Below are 16,985 nucleotides of genomic sequence, written 5' to 3' on the forward strand. Positions count from 1 at the left end.
TTGCTTGTTTGTTTTTGTTGCATTTTTATGGGGTTGGGCTATTCAAGATGAAATCCATCTATGATTGTTTCCTCACTAACACAGAATAACGAATTAAGTGACCTACGGTTAGTTTGTGCTCTCGGTGTATCCGTATGATATGGATTTACAACTTCTGTATCATTAAAGTTTACAGCACGACGTTTCTGGACTGCTTGTCGCTCCTTCCCTTGTTAGTGAGATGGCAAGTCGTAGCCCAGTAACGTTATTTATGATACTGAATAGTTGATCGACATTATGGAACATGCTAAAGTTAAGCCAAGTGTATTGTATGTGCAATTGCTTATGCGATCTGTTACTTGGCATGGCTTATTTATGGGGAAGTGGAAATAGAAGAAAGATTGGAGGTATCTGTTCAAGGCCATAATGCGTTGATACGTCCATACCTCCGCATGGCTAGCTTAACATACTTGATCAATAATTTGAAAACAAGCTCACGTCAAAACAACGCTGTGTGAAAGTACCTGTGGGTAATGCAGGTTCAGATCACAGGTATTTGTGTATATGTTTTGTTATTGATTGAACGCAGTAATGTTGGTAGTTAACACCAAATAAACAAGGAGAGAGTAATAGCATACTGCATAGCATTTAAGCCTTTACATCAGTTGCCCTTTTCTCCCCCTCAAGTTTGTCCAAAGAGCTGACAATGGGTTGAAGGGAAGCGATTATATTAGTGACCTAATGGAAGTCTGTCCGCTTGCATAGCAATGTTTTGCTTACCCAGCCCCTCAGCATGAGCTTTGATTTCAAAGGCGTCAGCATATGTGAATAACACAACGTAAACCCAGTTTTGCTGTGATCATTTTGTTTTAACACTGGTAACATGAGTATATAAAGAGTGCTCCGGTTCTTGCCCTTGATATCCTGAATGATGTACCAGTTTTTAAGCCATGAAAACATTTGAGATATTCATGTTTTTAACCCAAGTAAACTTCAAAACGAATCGGAAATTATATCACCTTTTACAATCAAAAGGAATGTGCGCCTTTCTGATCAGTGTGCCATATATTTAATAATGTACTAATGATTGCCATTGTAAAATAAATCGGGAAAACAAAGTCGTAATATTTCATATTGAAAAGACAAAAAACGGAGCACCATAATGTCAGCTGGAATAATAAACTTTTACATTTAGTAGGTTTCTGTTATGTTAAACGGACTGTAATCGCAGAATAACACGAGTGAGTCACGAAAGGGATGAGCAGTGATAAGCACATCACAATTTAGAACATTCCCACCCACGGACGACAGTTTGTTTTAATTCATTTACATTGAATGTTCCATACACCTATGTCACTTTGGGTTTAACTTGTAATTTTAAATTTACAATGAGTTATACCTGTATTGTATTAGCCGTTGATTATGTTTTAGCTATATTGTCTTACATAAATAAATCTGTAATTAATGAAAGAAAACTTTGTTTCGTTTTGTTTCAATAATGAATATTACCAGGTCCTACTTGGCTCACGCTAAATAAGAAAACATGCCTTTGTGCAAACACTTGTGAATGAGGTGCTTTCAATAGCTCTAATCCTTTGTTTCGGGTTCGGCGACTGGAATTAGGTTGCGTAAGCGAGCGACCCTAAGCCCGCTTGGAGTTTGAGCACCCACCTATAGTGATGTGAAATATTCGTCGTGGGGACAGAAAGTCTTGAAATCCTGTAGAGGTAGGACGACTTCAAGGATTCTTCGGAAGGGCGACAGAGGACCAGACAGGTAGGTGTTTCCATATCTATTTGGAAGAAAATATGCATCTTCATGGATATTTGTTTAATATACAGTGCACACTCATTCTCTCATAGTACACAGCCATTTAGGTATAGATGGGAAAGGTTGATACTGGTTTCTGCATGTAAACGGAATGGTAGTGTAGCCTGGTTGTTCAAGTGTTGGCACGTCATGTTCAGTGTCAGTGTTCGAGTCCTCACTTAAATACTATGTCCCACGCCCACTTATGAGGCCCGTCGTTGGAATATTGCCCAAAGCGGCAGAAAACCACACTTACTCGCTGTTGTTAATCCAATCTGCAAACGCGAGAAATGTGATTACTGATGCCTATGCATGACTCATTTCTTTCAGACGCAGGAACCCTGGCACACTCTGGATTTGGTGTTGTGTCACTCTAAACCCTTCCACCTGGACTTTAGTACACTTACTTTCCAAGGGTCCGATGGGATGCGTTTTTGTCTCATGGTGGCTCCATTGTGCGTCTGCTCTCCGCGTAGCCCCCTGCCGAGCGTACATGGAGTAGGTTCGGTGCTAGGGCCTGACTGTACAGTCAGGATGGTTGTTACAGCAACCCAGCTAGTTTAGGGATGGCACACTGGTGGCCCCAGTCTTTTCAGCACCCCCAGTAGACCCAATGCTGACTGCACTTGACTGGTAGATTAGGGGTTAGTGTAGATAGGGCCCCCTTCGTGCATGCCCTGTACGATGCTATCTATAGATAGTATAACTTAGTGTTAACCCACCATTCCGTCCTTCAATAGGTAGTTCGAGACAAAGCAAGTCCCGGATGGTCACTTTGAAAGTCAGTGTACTGGCCTACCTGCTGGTAAAGCATTCACTATTTCAGTTTAAAACTTAAATTAAATTTTGTTTTTCACGTCCCGACATATTTGCTTTCCATTCAAATGTAAGGGGATCGTCGAATAACCGAATGGTTAAAGTGTTCGCTCATGACGATCCAAACAACCTATTTCGATTTCCCATATCTGAATGATGTGTGAAGCATATATTTGTTGTTTCTCACCGTGATATAGCTAGTATATTGCTGAAAGCGGTGTAAAAGGACACTCATGCAGTCATAATCTGTGTGTGAAGCATAAATTATGTAAAGTGTTCTTTGCCTTTTTAAGTAGAACCGTTGCTTACGCATGCAACTGTTCCTTTCAAACAATCTTTTAAATAAACCATAACATGCAATGCATCCTTGTTTATCATGACGTCTACTGCAAAATTACAACTTGAGTTTCATGTTTGAGATTTTACGTGTAGGCATATAAGTTGCATTTATGCACACAGTAAGTGCCAGCGATGTAAACTATATACTCTGTACTGTTATGAGCAGGGATGCCATCTTCCTGGGGGCGAAATGGACCCTGAAGTCCCCCAGAGGCAGGACGACTGCCAAGAAGATATTCCGTGGACAGAAGTGGATCAAGGATTCTTCGGAAGGGTGACAGAGGACCAGACAGGCAGGTGTTTTCAACTCTATTTGGAAGAAAATATTTGTTTCATATATTGTGCACACTAATTCTCTCATAGTATACAGCCATTTAGGAGTGAGTGAGTTTAGTTTTACGCCGCACTCAGCAATATTCAGCTATAAGGTGACGGTCTGTAAATAATCGAGTCTGGACAAGACAATCCAGTGATCAACAACACGAGCATCGATCTGCGCAAATGGGAACCGATGACATGTTTCAATCAAGAAGTCAGCGAGTCTGACCACCCGATCTCGTTAGTCGCCTCTTACGACAAGCATAGTCACAGCCATTTAGGTATAGATGGAAAAGGTTGATACTGGTTTCTGCATGTAAACGGAGTGGTAGTGTAGCCTAGTTGTTCAAGTGTTGGCACGTCATGTTCAGTACCATTGTTCGAGTCCTCACTTAAATACTATGGCCCACGCCCACTTAATGCTGGAAATTTGTCCAAAGCGGCAGAAAACCACACTTACTCGCTGTTGTTAATCCAATCTACATCCGAGAGAAATGTGATTACTGATGCCTATGCATGACTCATTTCTTTCAGACGCAGGAACCCTGGCACACTCTGGATTTGGTGTTGTGTCACTCTAAACCCTTCCACCTGGACTTTAGTACACTTACTTTCCAAGGGTCCGATGGGATGCTTTTTTGTCTCATGGTGGCTCCATTGTGCGTCTGCTCTCCGCGTAGCCCCCTGCCGAGCGTACATGGAGTAGGTTCGGTGCTAGGGCCTGACTGTACAGTCAGGATGGTTGTTACAGCAACCCAGCTAGTTTAGGGATGGCACACTGGTGGCCCCAGTCTTTTCAGCACCCCCAGTAGACCCAATGCTGACTGCACTTGACTGGTAGATTAGGGGTTAGTGTAGATAGGGCCCCCTTCGTGCATGCCCTGTACGATGCTATCTATAGATAGTATAACTTAGTGTTAACCCACCATTCCGTCCTTCAATAGGTAGTTCGAGACAAAGCAAGTCCCGGATGGTCACTTTGAAAGTCAGTGTACTGGCCTACCTGCTGGTAAAGCATTCACTATTTCAGTTTAAAACTTAAATTAAATTTTGTTTTTCACGTCCCGACATATTTGCTTTGTACTTAAATGTAAGGGGATCGTCGAGTAACCGAATGGTTAAAGCGTTCGCTCATGACGCTCAAAAAAAAAACTTATTTCGATTTCCCATATCTGAATGATGTGTGGATCCGATATTTGTTGTTTCTCTCCGTGATATAGCTGGTATGCTGGTAAAAGCAGTGTGAAACCGACACTCATGCAGTCTTAATATGTGCTGGAAGTATAAATTATGATACAGAATACTGTTTACCTTTGTTAGCAGAAGCCACTGTGTTCTTCCAAACGATCTTTTAAAGAAAACATAAAGTGCCTCCTTGTGTACAATGACGTCTACTGCCAAGTCACATCTTGATTTTCGTGTTTGAGATATGTTCTCGTGGAATCATATGTTTTGCATTTATGCACACAGTACAAATGATGTAAAATATGTTTACCTTTATTATCAGGAGCGTGGATGCCATCGTCCTGGGGGCGGAAATGGACCCTGAAGTCCCCCAGAGGCAGGACGACTGCCAAGAAGAAATTCCAAAGAAGATATTTCATGGACAGAAGTGGATCAAGGATTCTTCTGGAGCAGCATGTGGATGTTTTACTGTTCGGATGTTTTGTGACAATGTACTCTGCGTGTCTACTACTGTAAACCCTCCAGTAGAATAGGTAGCGTTGCATACGTTGAGGGAACACGGTTCCAGAGTTTTTTTTCTCAAAAATGTTTTTTATCTCTGGTTTTACGTGTCGGGCTTCAGTTACCTTTGACCTTGTTCAAATCTCAAATTTGATCAAGATCAATTTAGACACACATTCTGCGACAACAATGTTGGTGTTTATGTTCGAGGATTTGGTACTGTTCCATGTTGGGAATGATGACATTCATAAAACAGAATCCACACAGCTGGTCCAATTGTACTTGTTTGTTTTGCTGTTTTGTTTGTGAAACTTGTGAAATTGAGAAGAATTGTTTTTGTCCATGGAAATCGGATGTGCACGACTTTATCGCCTTGTAGGAGTGCTTGTTTTTAGCCATATACTGCCGTGCACTGCTCAACACCGCCAACACAGAAACACATCACGAAACAAGTCCAACATTAAAACAATAGATCAATACACGGGGGTATTCTAATGTCTACAAACCAGAACTTACAATACAAAAGCCTATCAACATTACTAGATCACATCGCACAGACCTTTAGTTCAATGTATGTACTAAACAATCCAGTGGTGTCTGTAGATGAGACAAGACATTAAATGAAAAGCTCCCACCAACATCCAACAGTCTAGAATATTACATTGCGCAAGTAAACAACCAAGTGCATGTTTGCCAATCATATTCCTTAACCAATTGACCATGGTTGGAGCATTTGTGATGGTCAGCTTATCCCTATTCTGGTGTTCTGATGTCGAGAGATGCTGCTCCCCATGGATTGGTTGAACTGACACAGAGTAAATGCAATAAAGTCAGTATGCCATCAGAGAGAGATCTATATCAAAGCAGATAAACTGAACAAATTGTAAGCTTCTGAATGTATCAAAAGTGCTTAACAGTTATCTGACAGACCATTTGAATAGCTACTACGAGAGCTTAGAGGCAGTTATCGATCGTGAAGCATAGTTTTCTAATACTTTGGATACTGCTATTTCATCAAATAGTTTAGGAATGTATTATAGCTTTTATTAACCATAACATTGAAGTTTGTTTTTTTCTAAACTGTGTTAAACATGTGACACCAAATGAATTGTTTGTTAGTTCTCTGCTCTGTAAAGGCACTAAAACTACATTGGTGAACATCTTGGCAGACATTTTTGAATTCTGAGTAATATCAAGTTATTCCATGTAACATGTTGTCACTCTAGAAGTAAACAGGAAACAAAATCTCGTCTCAAAAAGTAAGCTGTAAAACATTATATTATCACGACATGACCATACAAAAGCACCTGTTTTGTGCCCGAGTCACCACTCTAGAAGATACAAGTGTCAAAAAACATAAAAAGTATCAACACTGGCCGTAAATGGACACATTCGGTATTAATTTTTATGTAAATGTAACTGCCGAGAAGACAATTCAAAATGGCGGTCATTTTCATTATTTTCAAAAGCAAATATATGTCAAAAAACATATACACCATTTAGCAATACACAAAAGCCACAGTGACAGTGATCAGATTGATATTAGTAAAACTATCCATGATTAACTTTGAGATGTTGTCGGCCAGCAAACCAAATATCATGAAAATGCTCACAGACCTCCACCACATAAAATGGCCTGTGAAAACCTGAGTATTATAGGCCTTTTCATGAGCCAAAGACATCATACCAACTGAAGATAGTGTTAAACAAACGCAGTACTGGGGAGGCTACGACATCAGATTTTTTAGCTGCCTCCTCCTGTACTACATCAATACCCTTGGATATAGCAAAGGGGTTCATCTTTTACGGTGTCTTGTCAGGAGTCTCGATCACAAGGAAAAGTGGCCAATACTCAATCGATGCAGAGGGTCTGTGATCAGTATCAATAGGGTCAATTTCAAGTGGACATTTTGGGCTTTTGGGCGGAATTTCATAGCTGTAAGCCATGGTTAGTGTAATATGCTTCATCATCCGAGCCACCCACCACGGAGTATCACAAGGACAATGCTAAAAGTAAGTGGGTTTCCAGCTTACAGCACCAAGGATACCCGGATGATCTACTCCAGTAGAAGAATTAATATTAATATTTCTACCAGACTGGCCCATGAGCCATATTAACTACGAGGTCGAAAATATCGGGGTTCATAATTTTCATACGATGACCTAGGGGAAAATATTACTTTGTCATGGTGAGGTGATGTCGTGAGCAATGCAAGGACGCCACGTCTCCTCTATAACGTTGCGTTCTAAATGAGGCCATTGTGGGTAACCAGCCCATGTTTGAAAGTTGAGTTTGGTAATAGATAGGCACACTCGTGCCTAAATATCTGCATATCCCTCGCTTCCGTTCGGGGAATACCAACATTCCAATTTGTGTCGTAAACATAGTTTCACATTAATTAGCAACAGCCTTAACAATAATGAGCGTATTGTATCGTGCTTTCGTCAACTCTCAGGATGTATTGCACTCTGTAGACAGGTGTAAGTTGTGGTAAGTTGTCAAAGTTAGATGTAAATGGAAAATTAATGTCAGTTATATATTCTTTGTATCTGAACGTTAGATCGTTTGTTTGCGTTGGCGGCTATTTTAGTGAATCCTGCAAGAATAATTCGGATTTAATGCAAGGCGATGTTTTGTCTCCAATTTTATTTTCATTTTATCTCAGTGATTTTGAGACCCCCTTTTTTGAAGATAACTGAATTTCTTATAAATGTAAATCCCTAAGTATTTTTCTGTTACTGTATGCAGACGACGAGTCCTAATTTCTGAATCAGTTGATGGTTCACAAAAGCAGTCAGATTCGTTGTTGAATTACTCCACTGAAGTTAAAAAAAACTATACATGTTATTCTATGGCTTATGCAGAATTGGGTCGTCTCCCTCGCATATATCAGAGACAATTTAACATGATAAAGTATTGGTGCAAGTTGCCTCACACAAATGATCTTATCCTTCGAAATTATTATGAATGTCTTTTGTGAGAAGTAAAGAACCGTCGTGTAAATAGCTGGGCGTATCAGGTGAACAATATTTAATCTAACATTGGTATCAATGAATTATGACATAGAGATGAAGTATGTCCTGCATACCTACCTTCTTACATACGAAGTTTCGATCAAGCATCTCAAGAGATTGTTGTTATTTATCCAATTGATCAGAATGTGTAATTTATATAAATATTATTGATATTTGCACTCTGCTGTATTACCTATGTAAAGCTATCCCGCACATCTTCGGGAAATATTTATCTAAATTCCGACGTAACTCAACTATAGAAACAGCATGTTGAAATAACAGAAAGAAACTATGTTTTTTTGTGAAGACGACATTGAAGACGAGTTGCATTTTATAGTAGTATGTCGCTATTTTATTAATTACAGAAAACTGTAATAAAACCATATTGCTACAGATGCCATATTACTAACACATAAAACCATATTAGTACAATGCATAAACGCATTCAACTTGTAAGTGTTAGAAATGTAAAACAGTTGTGTAATTTAGGTGAATATTTGTATAAAGCTTCTTGTCTCAGAAATGAAATGATGCTAAATAATAAGGTACTTTCTGTACATTCTACATTATAATCAATGTTTCGTCATCCACCTGTGCCAACTTTCGTCTTTGTAGGCACCACTGATTGTCTGTAAAGGTAAATTATGAATCTCAATCTGACATGGGCACTCATACAATGGTATAATGCATCACTTCATATAATGGTATAATACATCACTTCATATAATGGTACATTACATCACCTGAATCATCCAAACGTTCATCGATAGGTAGGGGTGGCCATTCTTCACTGAGTCGTGTTTGCATTATCCCAAGATTGATACTAAATGTGATGTCAGACACGTGTAAGGAGGAACCATTGTTATACCATTCAGTAAGTTAGACTGGTTTAACGGAATGGAATCGATGACGAAAAAAACAGATTGGAATAGGCAAGGCAGGATGAATGACGTCTTTAACACGAGCCCAACCTAAGTATGGGAAATTGACGGGGGCTGTTTTGGAAATGACACCATGCAATTTGTGTCAGCGGTTTCTGGAAAGCAAATTAAGAGTTACTGGAGAAGCGATAAATTTAATACCTTTCAAATACACGACAAGTTGTACCACGGGGCGTTCAGATCAGATGTGATTTCATTCCGACTTTAAACACGTTTTCTTTCAACATAACGGTTCCGGTGACTTTTATTTTCTATGCAGTCATTCTTGTGAATTGGTGGATGTTTTGGTGTACTCATGTATGCGTGTGGCGGTGCGCAATGCATTTGTGGATGTGATGGTGGTGGCTCATATATACCGATGGTGGTACCCAGTGCATTGGTGGATGTTGTGGTGAGCTGATGTATGCCGGTGGCTTTGCCCCATGCATTGGTGGATGTTCTGGTGTGCTCATGTATGCTACTGGCGGTGCACCATGCATTGGTGGATGTTGTGGTGTACTCCTGTATGTCGGTGGCGGTGCGCCATGCATTGGTGGATGTTGTGGTGTACTCATGTATGTCGGTGGCGGTACGCCATGCATTGGTGGTGATGGTGGTGTCTCTTGTATGAGGGTGCTGGTGCCCCATGCATTGGTGGATCTTGTTGTGTACTCATGTATGCCGGTGGCGGTGCGCCATGCATTGGTGGATGTTGTGGTGTGCTCATGTATGCCAGTGTCGCTGCGCCATGCATTGGTGGTTATGATGGTGCTGTCTCATGTATGAGGGTGGTGGCGCCCCATGAATTAGTGGATGTGATGGTGGGTGTCTGATGTATGCCAGTGGCGGTGGACGATGCTTTGGTGGATGTTGTGGTGTACTCATGTATGCCAGTGGCTTTGCCCCATGCATTGGTGGATGTGTTGGTGTCCTCATGTATGCCGGTGGCGGTTTGTCATGCATTAGTGGATGTTGTTGTGTACTCATGTATGCCGGTGGCGGGGCGCCATGCATTGGTGGATCTTGTGGTGTCCCATGTAGTGCCGGTGGCGGTACGCCATGAATTGGTGGATGTTGTGGTGTACTCATGTATGCCGGTGGCGGGGCGCCATGCATTGGTGGATCTTGTGGTGTCCCATGTAGTGCCGGTGGCGATGCGCCATGCATTGGCGGATGTGATGGTGGTGTCCCATGTATGAGGGTGGTGGTGCACCATGCATTGGTGGATGTTGTAGTGTACTCATGTATGCCAATGGTGGTGCACCATGAATTGGTGGATGTTGTAGTGTACTCATGTATGTCAGTGGTAGTGTCCCATGCATTGGTGGATGTTTTAGTGTACTCATGTATGCAAGTGGTGGTGCGCCATGCATTTTGAATGTGGTGGTGGTGTCTCATGTATGAGGGTGGGGGTGTCCCATGCATTGGTGAATGTTGTGGTGTACTCATGTATGCCGGTGGTGGTGCCCCATGCGTTGGTGGATGTTTTGGTGTACTCACGTATGCCGTTGGCGGTGCACTATGCATTGGTAGATCTTGTAGTGTACTCCTGTATGCCGGTGGCGGTGTGCCATGCATTGGTATATGTGATGGTGGTGTGTCATGTATGCCGGTGGCGGTGCGCCATGCATTGGTGGATGTTGTGGTGTACTCAGGTATGCCGGTGGCGGTGTGCCATGCATTGGTGGATGTTGTTGTGTACTCATGTATGTCGGTGGCTGTGTGCCATGCATTGGTGGATGTGATGGTGGTGTTTCATGTATGAGGGTGCTGGTGCCCCATGCATTGGTGGATGTTGTGGTGTACTCATGTATGCCAGTGGTGGTGCGCCATGCATTGGTGGATATGATGGTGCTGTCTCATGTATGAGGGTTGTGGTGCCCCATGAATTAATGGATGTGATGGTGGTGTCTCATGTATGCCGGTGGCGGTGGACGATGCATTGGTGGATGTTGTGGTGTACTCATGTATGTCGGTGGCGGTGCGCCATGCATTGGTGGATGTTGTGGTGTACTCAGGTATGCCGGTGGCGGTGTGCCATGCATTGGTGGATGTTGTGGTGTACTCCTGTATGTTGGTGGCGGTGTCCCATGCATTGGCGGATGTGATGGTGGTGGCTTATGTATGCCTGTGTTGGTGCCCCATGCATTGGTGGATGTTGTGGTGTATTCATGTATGCCGGTGGCGGTGCACGATCCATTGGTGGATGTTGTGGTGTACTCATGGAGAAGAAAAAACGTGTTGATTTACAAAACTTTACAAACTTTAAATGTCATATTTACAAACATTTACAATGATGTTTACAAGGCTTGTAAATGTTTGGAAATTTAGGAAGGATTTTACCGCTACTTCTTTCAATTTTGCCATTTCTCAAGAATCCCCATGACTCTTTAAACTTACTAATTTATTATTTCTTTTGTTCTGTTAGAGTTCTTACTGTTGATATGCATAATGAATCTTGCATGTGACATATTTATTCATGAAAACTGAAGGAATAAACCATATTTTGTGTAGTCCATTTGTGCTTCATATCAATGCAACTGCGTCTGGTGCGTGAAAACAAGAAAGTTCATGTGTACGGCCAGCATTGATCCATATACCAAATACTTGTGCCTGTTAAAACAGATGTCTTGCCTTTGTTCGAGATCATCATCCCAAGCTCATTCCGATGCTTTTACCACTCTACTCCATGGGGACTATATGCATTCTCTAAATAACACCTGTCACTAGACCTTTTATGTTGGTGCTCATTAACGGTGTTATGCAATTGGCGTATTCAAGAAATCTCATAAACATGTCAATAGATAATTGGTTGTGATATCAGTACGTGTGGATTGGAGCAAGTAGTCAAATGAATTAATAAAAATCATTGTGTAACAAGATTTATATAATCATTTACAAGAATTATGTTACAGAATATTTAAATGGTGCGTGACGGTCTATCATTTGTTTGTTTATGTTCGGCGTACATAAATTTTTAATTTATTATTCATACATAAAACATAACTTACATAACTGTACAATCTGCTTTGCATTTGGTGACTTTCGTGAATATAAGAAATTCTTAAAGTGCTACACAATCATACATCATCAGTGTCAACAGTGATAGTTCACTTCATACACAACTGACCCAACAAGATGGGAAAAAACTTTTCCATACTCTGTTATGGTCTTCCTTTCTGCTTGAAGATGTTTTTTTGTCTTAAGTCTATGGTTACTTCGGTGAGCATCCACAATTTTACCATCAAGACACCAAAAATAATTATCTTACCAATAACATTCTCGTAAATGCTCTATATTAATACAATTAGTTTGTATGTGTGGAATGCACTTTACAAAGGTAAATAAACCAAAGTTCTGATACAAGATTATCATATGACAAACCACGAGGTTAATTCTTCAATCATATATAGTATCAAATCTAAAAGAAGCAGTGACGAAGAGGTGGGCAGATCTTAAGATGGACAGATTATCAAGATCAGATAATTCACTATTTCCATATAAGATTGTCATCAAGCTTTACCCATGTTTGTTATTGAAATTTATATACATATGTGACAACACATGCTGCATTTAAATTTTGTATTGTATGTTGTATGGTACCGGTGTCGATATAAACTGTAAAGCTGTTCACAATCCCATGTCATTTTTTACCAATAAAAAACAAACACAATAATTAAGCACAAAAATGAGATGTGTAAATCATTCCCTCTGCTGGTGATGGCTGTGTGGGATTAATTAAACGACCAAACCCAGTTGAGCAAGCCTTATAATTCTCTTACTCTTAAAATAAACAACTTCAGTCCAAAGAGGATACCACTAGTGGGATTATTTGGCCGATTTGAGTTAGTGTTTTGATAACGCTTAGTCTTGATGAACAATAGTCTATTTCAACAACATGGTCAATTGGTAAAATTCATACTAAAGTGACATACCTTTATTTACATGTTTCACAAACCGTTGGGTACACGTGCACTGTCCATTGTATTTTTTGGTTGGAGACGTTACAGAGAGGAAAAGTAACTCAAAGTAATTTGATGACCTTTTGAGATCTAAATACATATATGAACACCCGATGGGAAAATGCAGTTGATCATTGCACACCAACATACGGACATTTTTGCTATCGTGAATTTGAGACTTTGCATCTACAAAGCCGTTCAGAATGTCTGTCAGCGATATATCTTCAGAGGGCACATTCAGCTCAGGTGAGTATATTGCAGATGATGCAAGTATATTATTTGTAAAATCAGTAAGGCAACCCTGATGATGCCATGTGTTCCTTCAGCAGCATGGTTGTTGAGAAATCATACACTCAAGACTACCATATCATTTGGCAGGGAGCTCAATATACAGAGTATCCCTGCCATTCAGTAAGTGTTTAGTATATTGAATCACGATATGAGAACAACAACCCGACTAATTGGCTGATCAAAGGTTTATTACATGTCATAAATATCCTTCCTGGGACTTAATCAGGCTATGGGGGTGGAATATATTCCCCAGGTAAAACCAGCTGTTTTTTGTGGTTGAGCTGAAGGATTACCTGTTGCATGTAATTTCAATCATAATGTATAATCAGTATAAGACTGATTTTGGACATATTCTTACAGATGTAAAATGGTCTGTTTTATGTTTTAAGAGATAGGTTTCATCAAAAACAACAATGACGCAGCAATACAGACTAATCCCAGTATTCATGCATATACGTATTTTGGGTTCCCATATCACACGTCATTATATGGATGGAATAGTGACTTTAATAGATATATCCTTTTCAAAATCGCTAAGGCATTTCAAAATCAAATTTAACACAAATATATTTTAAAAAATAAATTGATTGTTTATTCCTTTGTAAATGTTTGTAACGTTTTCAGACAAGATATTCTTATACGATGTTGTATTAGCAGTAATTCGACTTTATTTAAGACTTTAGTTGTAATACCTGCTAGTCATTTTGTTAGGTTTTTCAAAATGCTAATTGCATTTTCCCCATGAATTTACTTTCACAGACAACTGTGAGGCAGGCTCTACGGAATGCTGAGTCTGTAGAAGGAATGACCCTAAATCCACAACAGACGTAAGAATATACTTTAATATGATTTAAATACAGTAACTGCAAGAGGTTCAATGCATTAAACCATTCAACAAGTAAAACTTCAGGTGTTTCTACAATAACCTCGACATAAATTTATCTTCATTGTGCTGACAATAAATTTAGAATTGTATTTTTTCAGTTTGGCAGCTCTCCCTGTTATTCCGCACGCTGAGTTTCAAGGTATTGCAGTTCTGCTTAATGCTCTGTCCTATATGCATCAGTGCACAACAAAAAAATGAGCACAATCCACTGTCATATAATGAAGAATGCTCATTTCTTGAGCTCCAAACAGTAAAATTATGTAACAAAATGTGATGTTCATGGGCGATTTTGTTCAACCGTTTGAATCGGGTGCATGTGTTTGGCGACGACTTCTTGCTATAATTCTGTAATCACTCTATAATATACGTCAGTTTTATTGAAACATAAAGTTTCTGTCAGGGTATTGTATTTTGTTTGTTGCAGTGGCTATGACAAGATGTTTGCAGACAAAAAAGGAAACCGTCTCAAGAAAGAAAAACAACCAAAACAAACACAATGATGTCATGAGAAGAAGTTCCAGAAAAACTACAGTAAGTAAACATGAAAACCAATTTAAGTAGCTTTCGGGAATCAAGAATTAGATGAAATTTTTTTAAGAGGATGCACAACATAACTTGGCTTACTATCAATTAGAAAGGAAGAAGGCATGTTAATTGATGAATCTTAACTGAGATGATATCAATTAACAAGGCATTAGGCCTTGTTAATTAATGAACCCTTACTGACATGACTCGCTCATCAATGAACAAGGGATTACGCCTTGTTATGTGTTGAGGCTTTGTTCAAGGCTGGGAGATACAGTAACAATCACCCCACAATATTAATCCGTGTGATCTTTCAAAGGAGAAAAAAGGTTGTACCATACAACCTCTGTGTTCTAATGCACCAAGTACACAAGTATCAATAATACCTGCTATGAGATTATGAGAATAACCATTGATTCTATTTTCACATTGGTTTACCATTCACTTAATGCAAGTATAATCATATTGACTGTTTTCTTCAGAAATCGAGTCGAAGGGATGCAACGGGCAGACCTCCCCAGCCATAAGAAAGCAAAATATGAACAAGTATTAAAGAATGCACAACTACAATGCTACCCCATTGTTTTTGATTGTATATTTGATAATAATGTGTAACATATTTTCCGTAAATTTGTAAATGGAATGTTTTTGTATGAAATTTAATTTTCCTCTTGTTATAATCTGTAAATAAACATCTAGTGTAAGCTTGACACTGTCTATTTGTTTTGGGATAATTTAATATGCATGAAAGACGGGAGTATTATAAACGTGAAACAAATTCCGCATTAAAGAATACCATTTCCATCAACAGTGCAGTATTGACCATTGAGCACTATCAAGCGAACATCAAATTTAGTTCAATGTTATGATATGCTAAATTCCTTGTTCACGCGTCATAAACCAAATTCAGCACATTACAACTTTCACCACCTAAACAACCCACTCCTCGGCGCATTATCGCGATGATGACACTGCAAGATGTCAAACCAGCCTACAACTCCTCAGAAACAATTTCAAACTGTTTTTTCTCCAATTTTTTATCCAATAAAGATGTAACAGAGTAGCGAGGGAAATGGAAGCAGTGTGACTCGCCACACCTCAAATATGGTTCCTATGCCATGTGAATAAACTGACAATGCACAAAGTCGAACGAAGGCCATTCTGTGTTTTTACAGGCACAAGGTGGATAAGAACTTACTAGTATTTGGCGTTACCACTTTTGATCACGAGATAAGAAAAAACCCCAAAACATATGAAATATCAACATGTCAAATATTCCACCACTATAAGTATTAGTAACATATAGTCCATTATATCAGTACTGCTGTTTGTAAGAAAATAATAAATTTACAAGCATACAATCGCGATTCAGAAGTGCAATATGTTTGGACTTTCGTCCCTCATAACGACCAAACCCAGTCATAGATGGTGGATGTGCACTAAAGTGTAACGACGGCTACCGATTATCTGCTTCATTTGCTGATACGCCGAGGGCTCATAAGGTGGGGCCCATAGTGTGTTCAGAAAGATGATGTGTTTGATGGGCATTTTAGAAGTATGGCGAGTCACAAGAAAGTACGATTCTTTATGGATAACAACTTTTTGTATTGTATATGATGCGTCGTTTCACTATGGATTGATATACCGTTGTCAAACAAAATCATATACACTATGTTGTTATCCATAAAGAATGTATGTAGAAATGTTGGGTTTTGTAAACCCATCTCTGAATTTGCGTTCGATCCAATAAAAAATCATCTCAGTAGAGATGGTGAACGACTGGAAATTGTAATTCGTCCAAGTACAAAGCAGGACTTGAAACTGACAAGCGTTTGCACCAGTTTCCGTGAGATCCAGTCATCCGAGAAAAACGGATGTAGTTTCTTTGCAACCCATAGACATAAAAACATGTCATATGTACAAGTATCACACCTGCTTAATTACATAATGTGGCTGAGACAGGACTCGGATGCATGAGTCATCAATCAATTTATTTTGTTTATGGCGTATAGCCTGATAGGTGTTAAGTTTAAATTGCATGTGGTCAATGACTGAAGCTGTGTATTGCATATTGTCTTTATCAGACAGACATTAAGCTTTCTCTGTGATAAAGGCTTCTTCTTACAATCAACATGTTTTTTATGTAACGAGTAGATTATTTACTTGTTTGTGTACACAACCAAGATTAGACTACTGCTCACGATCCGGGCATGCATACTGTTTCAAGCTCCGTGAACCTATTCACTGCGCATGCGGTATGGGCGCAGCACAACTGTTGAAACAACTTCTTCCCCCAGCGCTGGGGGAAATTTAGTGAATCGCTTGAACTCCGAATTCGCGGTTTTTTTCCATCGCGTTTGTTTTCTTTATAGGTTGAATTGGCATTTTTTATGATTTGTTTCGGTAACTGCATACCCAAAGGTATCAGAATCTGCAAAG

The sequence above is a fragment of the Haliotis asinina genome, chromosome 9 (genome assembly GCF_037392515.1).
Source record: "Haliotis asinina isolate JCU_RB_2024 chromosome 9, JCU_Hal_asi_v2, whole genome shotgun sequence".
Lineage (NCBI taxonomy): Eukaryota > Metazoa > Mollusca > Gastropoda > Lepetellida > Haliotidae > Haliotis > Haliotis asinina.